The sequence below is a fragment of the Palaemon carinicauda genome, chromosome 21 (assembly GCF_036898095.1).
Source record: "Palaemon carinicauda isolate YSFRI2023 chromosome 21, ASM3689809v2, whole genome shotgun sequence".
NCBI lineage: Eukaryota > Metazoa > Arthropoda > Malacostraca > Decapoda > Palaemonidae > Palaemon > Palaemon carinicauda.
The window spans coordinates 91143080-91165579 of record NC_090745.1 but is presented as its reverse complement, the minus strand read 5'-3'; the positions used below and the strand labels follow the sequence as shown (position 1 = coordinate 91165579).

Sequence of the window (22500 nt, the reverse complement as noted above, 5' to 3'; positions counted from 1 at the left end):
TTTCGCACCGTTAATGCTATTTCTGATGTATTGATGCGTTGCCCCCTTCCCTCAGTAAATCGTCTCGCACGTTCATAGTCTTCCTCCCCCCCTCTTTTCTTTGTTCCCCCTTCCCCTGCCCTTACCCCTCCTCTCTGACATTTTTTTTCTATTTTTTATAGTCAGCGTGTGTTCATTGGATTGAATAAACACGATAACAAGAAAAATTAAAAAGGAGAGAGAGAGAGAGAGAGAGAGAGAGAGAGAGAGAGAGAGAGAGAGACTGAATGTCAGAAAAAAAAATTTTTCTAGTATTTTTGGGTGAAAGCACAAAATGTTACCAATTATGGTGGATGTGTCAAATAATGAATGATTTGCGAAAGAAATTTTTTTATCGCTCTAAACATGAACATCAGAGTACCAAGTCTGTTGATATCTTATGTATACTGAACATAAAGGTACTATCATATTACCAATTTTAATACGCCTGCAATGTACATATAACGGTGATATAAAATGTTTCCGTCTGCGTTTATTTGATTTTTCCTTGTAATAGCAAGGATAGAAGAAAACATGTCAAAACGTCGGTTTTTTTTCTCATACAATTTTAATCTGAATAAACACTAAACACTGGTATTGTTATTAATACGTAGTCAGATAGGGTAATATTAAAATTTTCTGCCATTTTCACCGCGTCTGGCATTTGTTTTTTTTTTCCAATAGTGAGAATATATATAAATCAAGAAACGGTAGGGATCGGAATATGAGGTTTCCATTCTTACCCTTTCGAATTCATGTATATACAGGCGACTTTTCAATTTGCTGAAGCCATTACGTTTATATTTAGTACTCTGAAAAAGCAATAGAACATTTTTTAATCACAGCTTTAACTTTAAAAAAATCAAACAGAACAAGCATCTTAATACTATACTAATAATTTTCCAAATACCCTTTTCCATTATTTTCAATATAAATATTTTTTTTACTTAGGAAGCAAAATTCATCTTAGTCACCGTCTTTGGGGGGTTCTAGGAAAACAGCCAACACCGTATTAATATTCAAGAAAATCTTTTAAGAGTGGATCTTAACAAGTCATCCATCATTGCGAGACGGCCATGATATACGAGTCTATCTTCAAACTTTCAACCCTGATAAAAGCCTCGAGATTTACCCATGATAAAAGCCGTGTGAGATTCGGCCTTGTTAAGCGATTGGAACGTTTTTGGGCGGGAGAGAAGCAAGGGGGAATCACCCCCCTGAGACTGGTGGTACAACATTTTAGGGAGGGGGCCACGTGGGATGGGGGCAGAACTGCAAGACTGTGTACTGTGTGGCCCCCCTCCCCCATTTCACTTTTGCCTTTCCGCCTTGAAAATGAGGGGATGAAAAATTGGGTATACCATATTGAAGCCTGTTCATCCGTGACCTTAATCGAAAACGGATTATAGTTTTGTTTTACATTCGTAGGAGTTTCCTTTTTTGTGGGGATCTTCTAATTGAATTTAATGATGGATAAAGATTTTTATTTTTCCTACCTCATCTGTTTTGTATTTTGTTATCTCCAGAGCATTTTCTTGCCGAGGAAGTAGTTGAAATGTCAAATGTAAGAGGCAATTTAGAGAAATATATACTGTATTATCCTGCCCTTGGAAACTTATCCCCTAGCTACCGTTTTGTTCAAGCTAACCATGAATTAGAATTAATATTTTGCGATATTGGAAATTTGGTGCTCATTTTATTGCTGGCATTGGCATTGTTGGTTGCAATGTGAAATTAAATATGTTATTAATCCCTCAATCTATCACATCGGGACTGTAAAGTGTAAACAATCTTCAAAGCCCTTGGTTTCCATCGTAAATAAATCTGCTTCACGCGAAAACGTTCTTTAGCATTTAATTATATTCTCATACTTTGTAGAATTGTGAAGACAGTCTCAGGGGCTGAGGTTCACTTCTCATATTGTTGGGGGTAATTTAGCAGTTGTAATTTAGACCTGTGTCGTCACGTTTTAAGGTGGTCAAAGGCAGGGCTAAATTGCACCGGCCATTAGGATAGCTCTTGCTATTCGTCTAAGTCAGTTATGCTATAATGTTATTGCTATTTTGTAAACACCTTGTCACAATGATATATGCAGTCTTCGATTATGTGGCAAAATGATAAAGAAATGGCCACCTCTCCCAACCCACCTGCCACCTCTCCTGAGAACCCTTACGTCACACGTCTTGGTTCACTGATGAGGAATCACAATGTTCACTTTAATATTAACACCGAATCTCGTTTATTTTTATGACAAGGGGGATGAGGGGAATGTCCTAAGTCTCTCCTCTCTCTCTCTCTCTCTCTCTCTCTCTCTCTCTCTACTCAGATGACCTCTTAATATCAGTAAGTTCGTTTTGTTTGAAGGTGGGGGCCTATTCATCTCCATTGCTGTTGATTATTTAGTTGATATATGAAACCATAACCGCAGAGCAGTTCCTCATTTACTCCTGAACATTAGCATTTTGTTTGTGTGTATTTCATGTTCGGTGTAATTTCGTGAAAATTTATCCGTTTGTTTAGAATTGGAATCGTTCCCGTAATGGATGTTTCGCCGGTAGTTAGCCGGCCATTGCGGTCTCGTAATTGCATTAGGCGCAGAGAGTTTTTCCTGCCTTAATATGCGAGATTTGACGATAATTACAGGTTATTATGATAATTGACCCTGTTATGTTGTCCATTAGTTATCAGCATAGATAGAATTTCTTTGTGTGTCAAACAGACTATTTCCTGTCTATTCTTTTAAAAAAGGAAACTCCTCCATTTTTCATTCACAGCTTTAACTGAATTATGTTTATCACCTCTCTCTCTCTCTCTCTCTCTCTCTCTCTCTCTCTCTCAATGGTAGCCGTATCAATCCATTTACTTCTATATTTTTCAGTTTTTCTTTGATAGCTTCACTTGCCCCACAAGAGCAGTTATCTAGGAACTCCTCTCATTCTCATCCCTCTACTTCTTTAGAGTATCAGCTTGGTAATAGTGGAGAGAGCTGGAAGAGTAGATATGAGGGCTGCTTGCTTTAAATCATGCTTTGTAGCTTAGGACAGGCGTGATTTATGTGGTTCAAGACGTCAAGTCATATTGGGAGAGCTGTAATTGAAGGAATATTAATTTTGTAACGATCTCCAATTTGCAATGATTGGTTTCTTGTTTTAATATATATATATATATATATATATATATATATATACACAATACCTTTCGTTCGATAAGTGGTGACTAAAGAGCACAACAAGAATCATGGCTAAGCCGCGTGCAAGGAATATTTCGAAGACCAATTGCAGCTTTCCTATGAAACAGCTGAAGAATACCGTATTCACTTGATTATCAATAAAATAGACGGTTTCATGATTATATGATATTTAATTCCTGTAAACCTATATGGGTCATTTTATAGCAATCTATCTTCCTCCATCACGGCGTATGGAAATGTAAAATCTCGATGGAATCAAAAGAACCATAGAACCTTAAGGAAAAGCGAAGGGAATATAAATCTTGATAAAAATAGGAATAAAGGCGATAGACTATTGCAGGATATGATCTACGAGTTTTCGTACGCACAAACTCTGATGCTTATGTCTGTTTACACGAGGGGATAAGGGGCGATATTGCACCCAAGTTTGTTTTCCAACTCCGTGTCGGCGGCAAGAAAATTGTATTTACTTTTGAGATGGTGTTGGAATATGCTAATATATGAATGAGGGAAAGGAAATACATGAGAAAAAGAGAGGGGTTTGGTATTTTCCTTGAATCAAACTTTTTATCTATTTATTACTTAGCAATGACATGGGCAAGCACACACAAACACTAAGAGATTTATATACATAAGCATATCTTTGCAAAAATATTTTCTTTTGTTGTAATCTGTCACCCGAAACAAAAAATTTTTACCTACTCGTATGTCATTATTGACGGCGGTATGATTTTGAAAGTAACTTAATTAATCGGGGAAAAATTTGACTAAAATTTTTTCAGTTTTATTCACTTTGATGTTTTTAAGTTTTATTCACTTTGAAGTTTCTGTTTCATCAGATTTTTGTGTCACGTATTTTTTTAAATTCTCTCTCTCTCTCTCTCTCTCTCTCTCTCTCTCTCTCTCTCTCTCTCATCCATTCTTCTTCTCCCCTTTCTCCCTTCTCTTTCCACCTGGTTGGTTCTTGTTTTTATCCGAGACTCTCCCCCCCAAGCGCTGCGTCTCCTAAAGTCATCGATCATTTTCCAGAAGTTTGCGTGCTTCCCACATCATCATTTATTCAATTCGAGTTTTACGAAAACGCTCGGTTTTTATGTTAGTTTCAAGAATATGTTCAGCATGAATACATTCTCCATGATTGTGAGAATATTTTCTCGCTATTCATGTATTTAAATTCGATTCATAGGGGGATGTGAAGTGTCCTGAAAGAATGTAAGTGAACGTTGTTTCTGCCGTTCGTTTCGAAATGGAGGGGAGGAGAGGCGGTTGGAAACTAACACCACCATCACGCACAAAATCCTCTGGAAAGGGGCTACGAAAAAACTTTGGACTGGAAGCTTTAATGAGATTTTCTGGATACGTCAGACGGACCTGGAGCCGATATTCTCTCCAGGGGGAATTTGCCCCCTACCCCTATCCTATCACCCAACAACCACCACCACCACCTCCTCCTCCTCCTCCTCCTCCTCCACCACCCCTTCCTTCTCCTATTGCCCAACTGTAGAGGGAGGGGTAAGGGGGGTTGGGAGGGGCTCAACAATATTGCACACAAATCCATAACGGTGTCAACTGGGAGCTTCTGTGCGTCATATTTGTGTGGAAGGAAGAACAGTTGTTATTATGTCTGTTGCTGCATGTAATGGTTTTTGCTTTTCTGCGAAGAGGATGCTAATCTTTTTTTCAGAAACTTTTGGGATAGAAGTTTTGTTGAGTTGTTTTGATACAAGGAAAATTCCGCTGGTAAAAAAAAATGCCGGATGTTCACAATTTATTTGCATCATTGGAGAAATGCTCATATTACTTCTTAAAAAGGGAAATCTTTGTTATAAATTTTTTCTTGAACGTAATAATAATAATCAAACCTCCGTGTAATGACGTCACAAAATCTAAACTACCTGAGTGTGATATTCATCTTCAGTTTACAAATAGAAGAGAAAATCATTGTGGTATCAGTCATGGGTTACTGCGCTCTTTCACAATGCATTTTTAGTTTTGTGTATTTGGAGCAAGTTTTTTCCCAAGGGAAACGAGGGAAAGTAAAGGAAAGGGGAAGGAGTTTGGAGGGGGCGTACCAGGGATATCGGTGGTAGAAAACTGTATGCAGTTCATGCGCGCCAAATCCCCGCAGCTATGGGAAAAAAAGAGGGGAAAAAGAAAGGAAGGGGAGATTCAGGAAATAAAAATAAAGCTGAAGCGTCCAGATATCAAGCCGGAGAAAACAGTTCACTTTTGCTTTATCTCGGGTTTTTTTTTCTTTTTTTTTCTTTTTAGTAAAGTTGATGCAGTGACTTTCGAGAAAGAAATGAATAAATGTTCGTTTCGTCTTCTGGAAGGTGAATGCTGAATGCGAGGGGAGATGGGACAGGATAAGGAGGAGTAGGAAGAGAAGAAGACAGATGAGGGGAATGAAGATGAGAGAAAGAACACAGGGAACTCGGCCTTATTTGCGGCTTGAGGGAAGGGGCGTCTCCTGAGGGGAAATGGTGAATTATGTGTCTTATTCGGTTTTCGTTTTGACTTCAAGGTTTCCCCTCAAGAATTTGAATGTAAAAATTACTCGAAACAGTTTTCTAATGATACCAGCATCATGTGTGCATTTTTATTGCCTTTATAACATTGAAATATTAAATACTTATTTAGCTATGTATTTGTTTATTCATTGCTATCTTCAATCATTATAATAATGTTACTCTTTGGTGACAAAGTAATTAATTCTTTATGGACAAATGCATGGTAAATAAAATTGATGGGTTGTAATTATTGCATGTTTTGATATTCATCAATCCATTAGTCAGTCTTGTCACTGTCGCTTGAAATTAACTGGACAAGATATAAGTTATAATGGCAATTGGCATTATTAGCAACAATTGGATCGCCTTCCCTTAAATGCATTATCCTTCAGGGTTCCTCCCTAATTCCCTTAACCCCATTCCCGTCTGCACAGCCTAAAGGGATAGAGAGAAAGAGAGAGAGAGAGAGGCAGGCCGTTTGCTGCAGGCGGTGTGGCGAAATTGGCGTTGTGCCCCCCGGTGGACATTGGCCCTACACGGCTCTCCTGCTCTATATTGACTTGCCACACCATTCATATTTCACGCCAGCCGACGATATGAGTGCTTCTTCCATGTCCACGCGAGAGCGCTTTATTAATGGCCTTCGGTACAAACACGGTGGCGGTCACGGGACTACCGAGGTCCCTCTGGACGGATATATGTATGATGCACTTTGCCATTACGGAGACCTGTCCCAAAACTCATGGAGCCCTTGTTTCCATGGGACTCTGGCATGGTACGGCCCTGCGAGTTACTAAGGTTCCTTTAATGATAATGGGATCATGCGTTTGCGAAGGATTAAATGTAGGAAAAATAAATCTTTAAATAATATACCCAATCATGGGAATGACGTAATTCGTCAGGGAGATAATACTTGCAAATGCCTGATCAAACGAAAGTGGCGTTGAAACTACTATTTAGAGAGTAGGTAAAGCAATTAAGATTATAGTTCATCTGTAGATTTAGCACTGAAGTTAGTGGTAGTTCTCTGATTTAACCTTATTTTGAAGCAGTTGTTTGTCAAACGCATTGATTAAGTGATATTTTAAGATAATTCAAGCCAAGGTCTGGAAAGTAGATATTGCATTCAACCATGATTCACAAAACACATGATTTATTGTTTTTATTGCGTACGTCCAAATGATGAATTTTTTTTTTATACAATTGCTAAATTTGTTTTTTTTTATTCTTTGTTGCTCGTCAAGAACTTCTAGATAGTTATTGATAACAGCAACTTGTTACAACCACGACTGCTAATAATAATAATAATAATAATAATAATAATAATAATAAACGTTTTTCCCAGTATGATTTGGAAGTTCAAAAGATCATATATCTTTAGGAATTATAGAAATATCCTTATTGAACTCAAATATTAACAAATAGAAATACAGCGGGTCATGTTGCTTGAACAAGAAATTTCCGATTAGCGTCTAATGACCAAAGGCAGGATTCCAGTAAATGGGGAAATCTTCTGATCAAGTTGTAATTACTAGTTGATTATGGAAATATCCAATTCCGCTAATTACATCCCCCGACACACGCTACACAATTAGGCTGCGAGCTTATCGGGATTTTTTTTTTTTTTAACTTTATTATTCCTGTAATTGATTGTTTAAGATTTTATGGGCCCCGAAGTTGATGTTTATCTGTGTGCCCGTCAGAGAAGAGAGAAGATTTAACTTCTTTGATGAAAAAGACTGGTGTTCCATTAACGAAAGTGATTTGAATAAAGCAAAAATTTACTTTGTTTTTCCTTTGTTAAGCTAAAAAAAAAAAAAAAAAAAATTCTCCGATGGAAGAGTCTCAAATCTAAGTATGCAATTTTAATAAAAGATTAGATAGTATAGCTTTTTAACTTGTAAAAAATATATTTTTCACATTTTTGTAGTGCAGCTATTGAAGCCTTCAATAGAAAGATGGGATTATGGATGGTTCACTTTTTACAACCCATTTTATTGTTTTTTCCTTTTCATATTTCTGTACGCTTGTCATAGACCTTGGTAGCCTTCTTAACCTTGAGGTTTATTGCCACAGTTATGCTCAACTGGTTATTAGTTTTCTATGGGTTGGTGGGAGAAAGTGTTTTCCAATGCTTGTTATGTTTGGTTTATTGTTTTATGCTTATGTTTTATTGTCCTTTCTCTCTCTCTCTCTCTCTCTCTCTCTCTCTCTCTCTCTCTCTCTCTTATACCTTTTCTCCTTGAAGGTGTATTTCCAAAAGCGTCATCCTTCCTATTTGTATTTTATAAGATACATTTATTAGCATCATTCCCAGTGGGAACTCAATACAGTCTTAAGTATCAAGTATTTAACTCGTCACTAAGATGAACTGTGGCTCCATAGATTTTAGCGCAACTTGGAAGTATCACTTTGTCTTCCTCAGTGATTCTTGATCCTCTTCCTGGCTGGTTTCTGTGTGTAAAGGAAAGTTAATAGACAGGGATAAAGTTTATGACTTAAACTATACACATTTCATTAAATAAAAATGTCACTTTTCAAGGTTACTTGTAATTCTATACTTCTACAGCGCTGTTACTATTCTGCTGTAATTTCGCATGTTGTTTCTTGCTTCCTTTAGATCATGAATTTGCCTGCATATCGAGGAATTGATTTGAAATGAGCAACAGCACTGTTCATGAATTAAGAATACATTTTTTTTACATGCCAAGTCACATACGAGAATGAATTGATTCAAGAACTTTTGAAGCTTCTGTTTTATGTTCTCCGTTGTATGGAGTACATTATAACTTCTACTCTCAGTACTGCTGTTGCAACTCATGCTATTGTCACTTTTGTTGATGTTTAGGTCTGCATTTTAACTTCTACTCCTAGTACTGCTGTTGTAATCCATGCTATTGTCACAGTTGTTGATGTTGTGGAGTACTTTATAAGTGCTACGCCTAATTCTGTGTTGCAACCCATATTATTGTCACGGTTGTTGATATTTTGGACCGCTTTATAAGTGCTCCTCCTAGTTCTGCTGTTGCAACCCATATTATTGTCACAGTTGTTGATATTGTGGGTACTTTATAATTTCTACCACTCGCTCTTCTATTGCAGTCCGTGCTATTGTCACAGTTGTTGGTGTTATGAACTACTTTATAAGTGCTACCCCTAATTCTGCTGTCGCAACCCATGCTATTGTCCCTGTTGATTATGCTTCTACTCTTGAGTACTGCTGTTTCACCCATGCTATTGTCAGTTGTTGATGTTGAACTATTCTATAACTGCTACTCCTAGTTCTGCCATTGTACCCATGCTACAGTATGTCACAGTTTTTGATATTATGGACTACTTTTTAAATGCTTCTAATACTGCTGTTGCTACCCATAATATTATCAGAGTTGTTGGTGGCATTGTTGTTGTTGTTATCAATGTTATGAATTTAACTTATTTATAATTGTTTGTTAATGAAGGTACCTTCAGCAAAGATGTGATATTTATACTGATATTATGATTGCAATTGTTTGTAACTTGGTTTTTCGTCGTTGATTGTGTTTTCCTCACCAAAAAAAAAAAAAAAAAAAATTGATTTTCATAATGGAATTTAACAATGATTATTTTACGCACCTCATAAATCATCCTTTGAGAAACTTGCAATCATAGCTACAGACAGACGTTTACGATAGTGAAGTAACCATGTGGTTAGATAGGCGAGAGGGCCATGGCACCGGTTGGATTGGCACAATGCCACTCTCTCTCTCTCTCTCTCTCTCTCTCTCTCTCTCTCTCTCTCTCTACTTTGGTTCCCCTTACTATACCCCAAGTTCACCTTCCCCAAGCCTATCCCCAGTTCCCCATCGCTCCACTACATTGGCACCGTTTCATTATTCTCCCTCTCCTTAGCGATTTACTTACGTCCAGATATTTATATTTTTTGTGTTTCTTATTTCAATCATTCTTGTCGGATATATCTTCAACCTCTCTGCGAGTATTCATTCACGTCAACATGTTCATATTAGTAATTTATTAATGCTTTACCTTGTCATGTCTATGTATCATTCTTGTTACGGAAACCATACTTTTTGTGTAGATTTAGTTTTTCCTGTCTTATTAAGTAGGGGAAATGTTTCCGGGCCGTAATCGTGCTATTTTTTCCTATTCTTTATTCGTGTATTCAAAGTTAATTTTCTTTTTGGTTTTACATCAGTTATCAGGAGTATTGTACATTTTTTGTTAGCTTGAAACTTTTTATTTTGTTTTTTGTTATTTTGCTAAACTTTTAGTCCGTGACGCCATATTTATTCCCTCAATAAATGGACCCAATTCGTTTAAATTTCTTAATAACAAAGTAAAATCCTCGATGTGATATGTTCTCATCGCATTTCTAACCCGAGTTAATTTTATAACTCTCTCTCTCTCTCTCTCTCTCTCTCTCTCTCTCTCTCTCTCTCTCTCTCTCTGATAAATTTACCCTGACATTTATTTCAATATATATCTGTTGTAAATGCTATAGCATACACAGCTAATATTTCTTTTCAACTTGTTAAGCTGATCAGATGTTGCTGAGAAACAGTTGAATTTCTAATGGCTCTTAATTGGTAAGGAGGTGCCATTAAGCATTACCTTTTTACATGAACTATGAGAAAACACGAATGTACCAAGTCTTGCTTGTCTATACCTAAAGGAGAAAACTTCCTTTAGATTGCCTTTTTTTTATGATGAAGAACACTTCTCAGCAGTCGAATCCCCCACCACTTATTTCAACTCAACTTCTACCCAACCACCCGACGCTTCACCTTGACCAATTTCCCCCCCCCCCTTCCCCCTCCCCCCATTCTTCAATATTTATGACTCCTCCGGCTTGTTTGAGTGTAATTATGATTCTCAGGTCATTTATACCCTTCCCGCCGGGGGTAAACAGTGAGGTTGACAAAGTAGTTTGGCTGTTGCCCTTGTTCACTTAGCGACACACATTGAGGAGGAACATTAGATGCCTGACATTACGAGATCTGTAGCTCCACCACCGCCAACATATCTCCTTGCTCAGATGGTCAAATCCTTTTGAGAGAGAGAGAGAGAGAGAGAGAGAGAGAGAGAGAGAGAGAGGGTTTAATGGTAGTAAGACAGTACATTATTGAATTTGGTAGAGATTTAGCTTTGAATTAGTAACACTGGGGTATAGTATTATTGTAAATAGTTTTTATGTTGTTCTCTATCTTTATTTTAACTGAAATAAAAATATTTAACGAACAATGAGCTGCAAGTCAATTTGCTTGGTCTTGATTTTTTTTCTTTTTTTTTCTTTTTTTTCTTTTGACAGACCAGGAATATCTCTTTTCCTTATAGAAGCAGTTGTTAAATAAGTTTCATCTGGCGTATTCTCAAAAGAAAAAAAAATGCAACTATGGGTGGAATTATATGATAGATGTTTGTTATTACTGCTGATATTCTGTTGATAGCAGAATATTATTGGTTGGACTATACACATTGCATCCTAAAAATATTTCCTAATCACTCCTTGTTATAAAGATTGTCAGTTTACGACTAATCGAGTAGTTATTTAACCATACGTACATTAACGCACCCCACATTTTTGCATTCACTGACATATTAGACTGACTTTACTGGGATTGAGAAAAGATATGATTAATCCTTGCAATTATAAAAAAAAATATACCGAATAAGTACACGATGTATTCTGATTTGGTGTTATCATTTACTGGCGTTTTATTTAGGTCGATGCTTTCAAAGGAGTGCTCGTTATTAATCGTGGGTTAATATTCTGAAGCATAAACGCACTGAAGTGGGATAATTATGATTTATAGCCATCGAAATTAGTCATGCAATTGATTATTTACGAGTGAACTAAACTTTTTTTCCACAGATATCATACGTTAAACTTTTCAAATGGTAAATTTGCGCTAAGTTTCTCCACATTCAACATGCAATAAAGCATCAAACGATTAAGCATTCTTTGCAGTACTCATAAGTGATCATGCCTTGTAAATAGACTTGGGTTCGCGCATTGGAAAGCAAACATTAAGTACAAGTGTTCAAGAGGAGACAAACGTTAGTGTGTTCAAAAGAAAACTTGGTGAGGGTCGTTATCTGAGGCACTTTGGATGTTACTTTCATCTGATACCCTATTGGGGCCGAGCTTAAGAGCTCATGATGAGCATTTATTTATTTGTTTTATTTGCTTCTTTTCCACTTGGGCGCGTCTAATATATTTCGTTGATTTCTGTTTTCATTCATTCAGTTGTTTTTTTGATTGGTGATACTAATAGTAATAGAAAAAAAAATATAATAATTGTTTTGATGATGATGATGATATTCTATATTATTTCATTATACATTGTATGTATGTATATATATATATATATATATATATATGTATATATATATATATATATATATATATACTGTATACAATACATAGTCCACATATGGACCCAGAATTTTAACAGAAATTGATTTGTATTACAAACGCAAGAGCCATCTGTTCACAATATGCTGACTGCCCACCACGAATAATTGCAGCGGCAAAGTCATTAATTCCTAGGTGAAATGAACAACACCTGTCAGCGGTCTTCCCTTACCAATAGCCCCGGAAAATGATATTTCAATCTTTAGATTTAAAGAGATAAATCGTCAAACCAACCACGTAATTACACTTCGTACGATTGATTGATTGAGTGTTCTTTATGGGCATAACTAAGCGGTCATTGTTGCCAACCTTTGCGCTGTGAAAATAGTTGGCAATCCTGATGAGATACGTGAAGGAACCAAGTTGAATTGAGTCGATGTTTTCCAAGCAGACATGATCAAATTGGTGATTTCCTGGACAAATTGACTGTGATTAGGACCTAATTGTTTTGTATCAGTTTAATGGAGGCAGTCGTCTGTGGGCGAGGTGGCGTTGTATGCTGTAAAGAAGAGAGAAAGAATTACTCATCCAATTGCTCACCCTGAAATGTCATAGAAAAACAAATAACAGAAATTCTATTATGAGGCAATTTCCCATTATATATTGATACATGATTTATTTTGCATGATATGTATACTGCCCTGTGTACCTCCACACGTAAACTATACTGTATATATCGATACATATACAAATATATACTGTATATATACTGCATGTATGTATGTATTAGCCTGTGTGTCTGTGTACATACAAACCAAAATTGAAAATTAATTCGCATGATAATACTGATTTGACTGTAGATTGGTGAAGAGTATATTATTGGCGATTGTCAAAGGGTGTTGTGATACAATTTATAATTTAAATCGATTTTTTTTTCAACTTGATTTACTTTTTTTTTTAAACAAAATTGATAGAAATCATTTATTTTTCATAAATATATATTGGCAGGATCAGAATATCAAAAGAACGTGAATGTTTAAAATGTTAATCACACAGAATATGGATTTTAGTTCTTTTTTTTTTTTTATAAATTTATCTCTTCAGGATAAATATATTAAAGGAATATGTATGCATGAAATTTAATGTTCTTTTAATAAAGTAAGGACATTCAGAGAATTTATTTGTGTTATTTGAAATCTCAAATATAATTGGTACCTCAAGGTTTGTTAGGATACTCTATAGATCTAAGCCATTCACAAATATCCAACTAAAGATAAAGGAAGCAGACAATCGTTGGTGTCCTTATGAATTTAGTAACTATGGTATTTTATTTATTTAAAATTAACGTTACTTTTATTATGGTTGATATTATTATCGTTATCCTTGTTGATGTTACTGTTCATTTAGCCGTCATAATTTTGCAGTTATTTATCAATTATATTATATCATTGCTTCGCTCTTTCATAGCTATAGATATATACTACATTTGTTTGAATTTTATTTATTGTCATAGGTTTGTTATTAAAGTGATATTATGACACGTAATTTGGTATTTATTGGAAAACTCATTATAATAATTTTCTAAATATAACTAAGCATGCTTCATACTTTTTTTCTCCCGGTCCGTGTGTTTAGTGTGTGTGTATATATATATATATATATATGTGTGTGTGTGTGTGTGTGTATACACACAGACATGTATATATTATATATATATATATATATATATGTGTGTGTGTGTGTGTGTATATATACACACGGACATGTATATATTATATATACATACATATATATATATATATATATATATGAGTCCTGAGAGAGAAAGAGAGAGAGAAAGAGAGGGAGGGAGAGAGTTTTGAGAGGGAGGGTAGAGCGAGAGAGAAGTGTGTTACCATCGTTGATTGGTCGGGAAGGTCATTAGTGCTCCGGCAGTGGATTGGCTGATGCGTAGCCTTTGGACATATGACAAATGAACCAGCTCATTCCCCAAAACTCCCGTGTCACTGGCTGATCATGGCGACTTCGTATTATCTTAATTTTTTTGGATTCTGGGTTTTCATACAAATAGGTTATAAGTATGAGTGCAAGTATATCAGTACTCGTAGGTTTCTTTCCATATATATATATATATATATATATGTGTGTGTGTGTGTGTGTGTGTTTGTGCGTGTTCATGTGTATATATATATATATATATATATATTTATATATTTATTTATATATATATATATATATATATATATTATATATATATATTTATATATATAAATATATATATATATATATATATATCCGTTTGTCTTTAATATCTACATATCCATTCATTTATATATACTTATCGTATAGCCTATAGGCCTACATATTTTGGTTCTAAAACCTATTTCTTAAATTTAGGGTATTGTCACCGAGATTATTTACAGATATAAGAAACAATTGAAAATTATATGGTGTGAAAATGATTTGCCATAGATCCTTTGGAAGATTATTATACGTCTTCATAAGAGGATTTATAACTGAATTCCTACCTTCCTTCATATGATATAACTTGGATATTATGACTTGCTTTAACGAAGGGTTATTTGTTGTTCATTATTTAATAGATTTTTTTATTATTATTGATTGTTTCAATTACATCTGAATTTAAGAAAATTAAATGCTACGGTTATAACAAAAATATTTTAACTGTCACTGTGAGTTCAATTCTACGCTGTTATATGGAGACCGAACTGAAAGAAAATAGGAAAGATGGCGGACCTGGCACCAAAAAATATATGAATTTTTCAAGGCTTTTTTTCTGATACAAAACTAAAGACTTCGAGGAGAGAGAGAGAGAGAGAGAGAGAGAGAGAGAGAGAGAGAGAGAGAGAATTGTCCTGGAGGTTTTAGTAGGCAATTCCCTGGGTGTGTTTTTTCCCCTGGCGTTCCCGTAGCGCCCTCCTGACTCTGATGGAAGAGACTCATTTGAACTTGTCAGCCCTCGCTGAGGTCTTTATCTATGTGGACCGCCAAACCTCAATAGACGGCCCCTTGTGTCGGATCCATGGCCACCTAATCCCCACCCCACCTGGCACCTTCTTTCATCCCCCCCCCCCCCTCTGGGTGTCTCTATATATGTATTCCCCATCTACACCATGCTCCTCCATCTCCTCAATCCACTCTCATATCCTACACCTCCCAATAAGGACAAAAGATCATCAGACTCTTGATAGGAGTCTATTACCTCCTGCAGAAATTCGCCTCTCCTTTTTCGTGAAGTTTTCATCTTTTATTCCTTTGTATCCTTATTTTCACCTATTTTTATATTTGCCTTTGGTTTTTAATGTTTCATATTACGTGATTATGTAGGCCTACTGACCACTGTTCGGTAGTATAATTCCTATCTATTATTCCAACCTTTCTCTCCTTTCTAAAGAATTTTTGCACTCTCTTTGAGTGGACATTGCGCCATCTGCTGGTGCAGGATGCCGCCTTTTTTTATTTGGTTTCTCGAACATTTTCTGACGTCTGTACTTTCTATTGCATTTGAATAGTTAGCTAGATTACTGGAAAGGATCACATCTCTCACGGGATAACATTGGATCTTCACAATACAAATTTCAATTCTGTGGCTATGGTCGGAATATAACCACAAAATAGACATTTCTGCCGTCTTAGGAATTGTCCTGAAATTCAAAGAGGAGTTTTAATGTATTTTGTAAATTAGTCTCTCTCTCTCTCTCTCTCTCTCTCTCTCTCTCTCTCTCTCTCTCTCTCATATATATACAGTATATATATATATGTATATATATATATATATATATATATGAACCTATTACATTGTTTGTGGTCGACTGTAGACATTCACAGCATCCTAAAGTAGTTGCTAAAACTATTTTAGCAACTTCCGAAGGAAAAATGCGTAGGCTGTAGGTAAAATAACAAGATATTAATGTGTGTGTGTATATATATATATATATATATACATACATATATACATACACTTATGTATATATGTATATATATGCTTAAATTAATATCCGTGTCTTGGACTTTCCCAGATCCCCTAATTTACTTAGTGAATCTCTTACCGGTACATTAAACGTTTTGACTGGTTTGATCATGTTCTATCTTCGCTTCATATAATAGTTTGCACGACTTGTAATTTTTTTGTTCAAGCTCATAAATCTGCAACACTTATCAATCCGTCATGCCGTTAAGTGTTATCATATACGACCGCCTTCTTGCCTAAGATTAAAATTGAATTTCGCTCGTTCTCCAGATTTATTGCATGCATACACGCACATGTATTATATTTCTGTCCTCTTTGAATATACAAGTATACTATTTGTTTCACAAATAAACTTAGGTAACTTTATCAACGGTTTTTTCATTGTTTGTATAAATATGTTTTCTATGGTTTCTTGCAGAATTTATCCATATTATTTAGATCGATGTTTTTTAGGTATAATTTTCAAAAACGTTTGTTATATACTTATATTGTTTATATTTGCTCATAATCAAAAGCCGTTCACTATCTTTATTCACTTATTTTTATCTCGGTTGCATCTCTTAACGGTAATATCACTCAGAAATTTAGAAATCCTCTGCCGATGATGATAAGAATCCTGTGAACTCCCTCCAAACCCCTGCAATGGGGCGTTAGGGTAAGGGATATCCAAGGGGATATCCTACCCCCTTCCCTTTCCCTCTCCGTCTCCCTTCGTAACAGAAAGAGTTGGTGGCGTTTGATTAAACGGAGTCCTCTGTCACTGCTGAGACCGCATTGTTACGGCCACGACCTCACCAGCCAGGATACCAAGACAAGAGTTTATAAAAGGTCTCGACTCAAGGTCATCTGTATTTAAGGATTGTATGAAGGTGAGGTTTGTTATGAACTGTGTGGAGAAGACACATTCATTTGAATGGTGCCACAAAAAGGATCTTCTTAAGGATAAAACACGGAAATTATAATATGTATATATATATATATATATATATGTGTGTGTGTGTGTGTGTGTGTGTAGAGTTTGTATATAAGTTGTGTGTATGTGTATATATGTGCGGAAAAATAAATAAGTCCTAGTATTTATATTTATTGTTTTTATAAAGAACACTTCAAGCATTATTCTTTATATTTTTACAGTCTAATTTATCGTCTATTTAACAGGAAATTTCAATCATGTTTCATGTTAATACCGAGGCTGTGTTTTGATGTCCCATAGTGCCGAAAATTACCGTCACCTAATTCATTCGTAAATCCGTAAAATTAGGAACAAGACAAAGATGTATTTAAGGGTCGTGTATAATATTTCATTTAGTGGATAATAACGAGGTATTTGGAGAATCTAAACACCTCATTTATCACCGAGTATCATTCGCATATTAATTAAAAGGGGAGGAATATAACAAACAGCATGGCGTCACTGGGGTAATAATAGTGTGCCTTTGAACTGGATCATCGACCTTGTTGCTTTGTTTCCTGAATGCCATTTAATATTCGTTTTTATTCAAGATCTATATTTTACCAAACCACATATTCATTCCTTGGGATGGTTGCTATATGAGTTTTTTTTTTTAAGACGGGTATCTAAAATATCTTATTCATGTAATATTATGTTAGAAAGTTATCAATCATAGCATTTATTACACACACACACACACATATATATATATATATATATATGTATATGTATATATGTGTATATGTGTGTGTGTATATATATATATATATATATACAGTATAAAGGTGTATTTGTACCTATATATGTATATATATATATATAAATATAAAGAGAGATTGTGAATTTACTTCGTATGGTATTTTTCATCTCCATTTCTTTCCACGTTCCAATGCCACATCGTTCCATTTCATCTTCCCAAGATACCTATTATGTACTCTGCTCGAAGCTTTTATTTCTTTACGCAGTAACGCACTCATCATCCTCTTCTGCCAAATAAGGAAAGGAAGTATTAGGTCTTCAATGGCTCCGATGAAATTGACTGATTTCGCAATAAGGCCCAAGAATTCAGTATTTAACACTGGTGAAGGCGACTGTCTCGTACGGAGGGTTGCCCTTAAGTTTGTTATTATTTTTGAAGTTCATTTTATGGATGAAATTTGTCAATGTGCCCTTTGTTATGACGATAGGACATAACAGCGTAATGGACCTTATCTTTTAAATGAAGGGACTAAACTTGACGGTGCTTAGATTTATTTCCTTTTCTTTATATTATGGTTTCTTGGGAAATTACCGATGTAAGTGAGATATGAAACGTACGTTTATATATGCTTGAATGTATAAAAAAATTACTAGTTAGAGTATTAATTTATATAATGAAATATCTTTCTGTATTTTTATCAATCGCTTTATTAAGAAAAGAAATATTTATGTTTATTAGAGTTTGTATCTAATATATTTGTGTTTATTAGAGTATATATCGAAAATGTTTATGTTTATTAAGGTATGTATGTCAAAATTATTTGTGTTTATTAGAGTATATACCAAAAATATTTATGTTTATTAAAGTCTGTATGTCAGATATTTATGTTTATTCGAGTATGTAAAATATTCATGTTAATTAGAATATGTATCTAAAATATTTATGTTTTTTAAAGTATGTATCAGTGTGTCCTCGTTGAAAAGGGAACAAGGAAAGTGAATGTCTTTGGTAGGGAGGATCAATCCGTGAAGGCTTCTACGACAGGCATCTCTTTAATGAATATGCTTACATAGATCAACATGCCTACGAATATCGACCGCCATAATTAATAGCTGGGATTGAAGACGCTTGGTAGACAGGATGGCAGAGAGGGAGTATGAAACGACCAAGGGGAAGTGAGACAAGAATGCCCCTCCCCCCCTCCTCTCTCTCTCTCTCTCTCTCTCCTCTCTCTCTCTCTCTCTCTCTCTCTCAAACACATAAATCAATCAGTCAATCTCGATCTCATTTTGAAGATATGGTCGTGGTCTTAATATATAGTCAGCATTCCATTTAATCTTTCTTAGCTTTCTCTCTCTCTCTCTCTCTCTCTCTCTCTCTCTCTCTCTCTCTCTCAGCTATTTACGTTCGCTCGGGAGACGCCGATTCTAATTTCCGTGCTGGGAGCGTGGCAAGAAAAATTACAGACAAGGAGGAGGAGGAGGCAATTAAAATGACAACTGTGCACGAAAGCTGAGGGGTGAGGAGTGAGGGGGAATTGACTGGGCCCATAGAGAGAGAGAGAGAGAGAGAGAGAGAGAGAGAGAGAGAGAGAGAGCACTGAAGGTTTTTCGGGAGTTACAGAAGGAGATGCTTTTTTTTTTTACTTCTTGAGGGGGCGGAGTTCCTAAGCCGTTTGGCAAACAAACTGATTTTGTAGCATTATGATCTCTCTCTCTCTCTCTCTCTCTCTCCTCTCTCTCTCTCTCTCTCATGGAATGCTAATACGTTTCACATGCTCTGGTATTGACTGGCTTCTGTAAGAGGAAAACAAATCATCTAATTTTATATCAAATTGAGTAATGTTATACGTTTAGTATAACATTTTGAATGCTTCAGAAGACACATAACATACATTTAAGGATTAAAGGTTCAAAGTTTTTCATGTAAATTGCAGCCTAATTTACAGTTCGAAATTTATAAAACATTGGTACTGTCGTTGTTGAAAACTTAAGCAAATTTAATTGTTTTTGTCCTACCACAGTTTTATTTGGGTCTTATTTTCAGATATTAAGTTTTGTTTGTATTCAATTTATTACGAATAACTTTTTCTCCCACTTTTCACATCTAGTTAACGCTTTGCCAAGAGGCAGCAGCTGTTCGCTTGTACTTCTCATGCACATCCATCACCTGGCAGCTTAAACGCAAGCAGAAGTCGAATCTCACGCATTACCTTGTTTTTTGAGTTGTTTGTTGGCAACGACAATCTCTCTCTCTCTCTCTCTCTCTCTCTCTCTCTCTCTCTCTCATACTCACACACAAACACACACGAACAAAACCACAACAGTCTCTCACACCTCAACCATTCGCGCACCAGAATAATAATTAAACGCAATGAGATCATTAATTATGAGCTTTGTAATTATAGTCCTCATTATGGTCCATTTTCCTATCCGCAACACGTCGTGGCGTCGCTTCAAGAATCCTTCACCTTCCTTTTCCTCCTCCTTCTTCTGATACTCTTTACTCCTTCCTTGTCTTCCATCCTTTACTGTTGTAAGGACCAGAATCGCTGATTTCGCCACGTATCGAATTGAAACGCAAGCTATGAATCATCAAGTGACACCTTCCTCACGTCGCCTCCTCCTCCTCCTCCTCCTCCACCTCCTCCTCCTCTTGTGTTTTATTTTGATTTTTCTTATTAAAGTGAAAATCCAAAATAAAGACTCCTTGTCAGGAGTTTAATTTCATAGGGTACGAAAGTTCTCCAGCGATCTTCATCATTTAATGAATTTGAATGACGTCCATTAATTCTTCTTTTTTTTTTCTTGTCATTCAGCTGTATTTTGTATGATACTTTTCTGATTTGGAAGTCTTTCTCCTGTCTCTTCAAACTGACCCCTCCCTCTTTCCTTGAATATTTAGATATGTCTGCCATGGAACCTTGTAAAGTTGGCTGCAAATTATGTTTAATAAACATGTACCAAGTACTTTTATCTCATACTGTAAATAGGGATAGAAACCAAAGGATTTGATGATCTCATTATTCCATAATGTAAGTGTTTTCTTAATTTTAATGTCACTTGCAGTATCACTTTCATTGTATGTCGGTTCTTTCAATCAAATGAAGTTAAATAACATTTATAAGCGTAGACTGTCGACACAAAAGTCATGTTCTCAGCTAATTTTTAAGATGAAATTCAATAATGGCTAAATTCACTACAATCGTCGAACTGCTAGGTTCTTAACTTAGGACAAAGGTCAACTAAGGAATTGTCAGTTATGATTAGAGTGCCCTTTAGCTCATCTTTATTAAGATCAAGCTTAGGCAATGCTATCTAGATATGGAGTACATGACCTTTGACACTATACTTATAAATACGACCTATGACATGGGAGTGGTTATCGGTGGGGTTGGGAGGTTGTTCTCCATCGGGTTCTCTGTAACTGTTTTGGATGAGGTTGCTAGCCACATGCCTTTCACAAGATAATCCCAGACTCTGGAATTTATTCAAAGTTAAGTCTTCTTGTGGGTCGAACCATGGACCTAGCTAATTCGAGCCAAACCTGTGGAAGTCTGTGTATATATAAGACCGTAAAAACAACAGCAGCATCTCATTCATTGCTTCAGACGAACTTCCATTCAATTCATTAACCGTTTCGGTTCTCTTCTGAGATTCCCTCCACGTTTTACAAATAAAAGAGATCAGGTAGCGCACTGTTCCGCTGTCCGCTTCGAGCCATGAATTCCAATAAGAGGGGTAATAGAGTCTTGAAGTGGCTAAAGAGGTTCCGAGAGTCACTTTAAAACACACCAGACCCGGACCCCGTCTTCCCCCTCCGCTTCATCTACAACCTCCTACTCTAGCACCTCCCTGCCCCTCTCCCTCCTCCATCTTTACCGAGAATGGTGTAAGTTTCAGACTTACTACTTGATGGAAATAAACCAAGTGGAATCTAATGGTAATTGTATTAGATCTCTCTCTCTCTCTCTCTCTCTCTCTCTCTCTCTCTCTCTCTCTGTTGTGCACATATACATTCATACATACATATAAACACATTTCTATAGTTATGTTTGTTGCCTGTTAACGTAATACCAACATTATAGAGTTTGCTATTATATTTTATGCAAACCATATTCAGTATATCACTTTATGCCATTTTTTTATTTATACTATTTGTTACAATAGATATATTTCTTGAAAGACAATATCAGAAGGCTTTTGATAAATTTAGTCAACTTCAACATATTAGAATTTATACATGTGAAATAAAAAGGAAATGAAACCAGGGACAAGGATGATTATAAAAAAATGAATATTGAAATGAACTTGAATAATTTCAACTTTTTTATTAATTTGGTTAATGAATACGGTTTGAATACCAGTAAGTCATAAGAAGTAAAGTAAGGGTGTAGGCTGCTTTGAGTTAAAATTGCATCTTGCAATGAAATTATATCGCTGTTTGAAATTGTTTTCGATCTTTTTACCAGAATGAGTATGTTATTTATTCGTAAATAAAACTACAATGTGTACGTATTTGTGATATAATTGATAAACAGCGCCGTAAGAGGGCTGTAAGTCATTGTTCATGGCTGTCTATAAACAGATCATAAAAATATCACAATACATTTTTACGTCAGTCTTTGAATAGGAGAAACGCCAGATGTTGCACAATCCGTCATACCAACATAAGATGATAATCCGGAGGGGTAGAGCTGCAAAGGTGGGCATTGGGTATAAGAAATCGAAAGGGAGAGTTTGAGAATGAGGCTTTGGCATATGCAGTTATGCTATGTAGTACCAATA

General features: G+C 35.7%; 1 protein-coding gene across 20 annotated transcripts in view; it reads left to right on the top strand.

Annotated features, from left to right (window-relative positions):
- The window catches only part of LOC137615324 (homeotic protein ultrabithorax-like), a 1252187-nt gene that overhangs the window by 1080154 nt on the left and 149533 nt on the right, over window positions 1-22500 (top strand). The window lies entirely within an intron of this gene.